This window comes from Bison bison, unplaced genomic scaffold (genome assembly GCF_000754665.1).
Source record: "Bison bison bison isolate TAMUID 2011002044 unplaced genomic scaffold, Bison_UMD1.0 scf7180017864296, whole genome shotgun sequence".
NCBI lineage: Eukaryota > Metazoa > Chordata > Mammalia > Artiodactyla > Bovidae > Bison > Bison bison.
The window spans coordinates 2,593,723-2,596,036 of NW_011494868.1; positions in this window are offsets into that span (position 1 = coordinate 2,593,723).

A 2,314-nucleotide genomic window follows, 5' to 3' on the forward strand; every position below is an offset into this window, starting at 1 on the left:
CTGAAAAGATCCTGATGCTGGGAAAGATTGAAGGTGGGAGGAGAAGGGGGCGACAGAGGATGAGATGGTTGGATGGCATCACCGACTCAATGGACATGAGTTTAAGTAAACTCCAGTAGTTGGTGACGGACTGGAAAGCCTCACATGCTGCAGTCCATGGAGTCGCAGAGTTGGACATGACTGAGCAACTGAATTGACTGACTGACAACTAAGTTCTCTTCTGCTATCAAAACACATCTTAGGTTTACATACATAAGACTGGCATTTTACAGAAATATTTAAAGTTCTTTCAGATAGCTGAAAGACTTATCATTTTTAAAACATTGTATTAACTAACTCTATAAAAATGATGCTTTCTTGTGAAACAGTAGACCTCAGATTTGTACTGATGAAGTCCTAAGTGACAGCAATACCTTTTTATATATTGTTGGCCTTTGAACCACACACCTAGTGCTTTTTGGGAGAAAGGAACTTTCCAGGTGATTGCTATGTCTCTAGCATATGTTGTTGTTTAATCATGCACAGCAGCCCACCAGGCTCCTCTGTCCATGGGATTTCCCAGGTAAGAATACTGGAATGGGTTGTCATTTTCTTCTCTAGGGTCTTCCCAACCCAGAGATTGATCCCATGTCTCCTGCACGGCAGGCAGATTCTTTACCACTGAGACACCATGGAAGCCCCTAGAGCATGTTAGATGCCCAATAAAGTACTTATTGAATGACTAAATAAATAAACTCTTAAATTTAAGTCTTTTTAAACTCAGAGATCTATTTCATAAGTAGAAAATTTCCTGGGGGGGGGGGGGGAATTAAAATTAAAAAAAAAAAATCTATTTTTTTGAATCTTTGTTTTTTTGTTCAGCAGTCTTTGAAGATATCTGTATTTTCTTGCTTCCAGGGAGGGGAAAAAAATCCTCTTTCCACTCTCTTATAAACAATATCTACCCATTTTATAATTGCAATAGGCCACACCAGTTCTTTTGGCAGCATTGATGGATGTATTTCTCATATGAACTTGAACCCTGAGATGTATTTACCTGAACTATAGATTAATCAGCATATAGACATGGGCTGTGGTGTCTTCCTGATTAATTATACTGAATGACGGATGCAGGTTTAATCATTTTATCTGATAGATGTTAGGAGCTTGCGAATGACAGTCACCACATCATTTCTCAATAAATTGTTTTTTAACCAGCTTACTGTTGAAACTTCAGGTAGTTGATGTTCCAGGAAAAAAAAAAAAAAGCACAGGATTTTCCATGCATCACTTTATATTTCTACTAATTTATCTTAAAATTTATTCTCTGATCGAAAAGCCCATATTCATATTAAATACAATAGTTATTCATATATTCCACTGTGGGGAAATCTGTTTTATCAAGTAGGAAACATAATTTAAAAGGTTAACAAGATTCATAATTATGTTTACAATGTTAAGGAAATGACTATTTTCTTAAGCTAGAAAACCATCAACTCATGGTTAAAATTACCTGTCTGACACAACTGAGTGACTTCACTTTCACTTTTCACTTTCTTGTATTGGAGAAGGACATGGCAACCCACTCTAGTGTTCTTGCCTGGAGAATCCCAGGGACAGGGGAGCCTGGTGGGCTGCCGTCTATGGGGTAGCACAGAGTCGAACACAACTGAAGCGACTTAGCAGCAGCAGCAGCAAAGGTCTAAAAAATTGATAGAAACCTTTTTCACTGGTACTATAGTCTATCTCTTCCTTTTTCAGTTCAGTTCAGTCACTGAGTTGTGTCCAACTCTTTGCGAGCCCATGAACTGCAGCATGCCAGGCCTCCCTGTCCATCACAAACTCCCGGAGTTCACTCAGACTCATGTCCATTGAGTCAGTGATGCCATCCAGCCATCTCATCCTCTATTGTCCCCTTCTCCTCCTGCCCCCAATCCGTCCCAGCATCAGAGTCTTTTCCAAGGAGTCAACTCTTCGCATGAGGTGGCCAAAGTACTAGAGTTTCAGATTCAGCATCATTCCCTCCAAAGAAATCCCAGGGCTGATCTCCTTTAGAATGGATTCATTGGATCTCCTTGCAGTCCAAGGGACTCTCAAGAGTCTTCTCCAACAACACAGTTCAAAAGCATCAATTCTTCGGCACTCAGCTTTCTTCACAGTCCAACTCTCACATCCATACATGACCACAGGAAAAACCATAGCCTTGACTAGATGGACCTTTGTTGGCAAAGTAATGTCTCTGCTTTTGAATATGCTATCTAGGTTGGTCATAACTTTCCTTCCAAGGAGTAAGCGTCTTTTAATTTCATGGCTGCAGTCACCATCTGCAGTGATT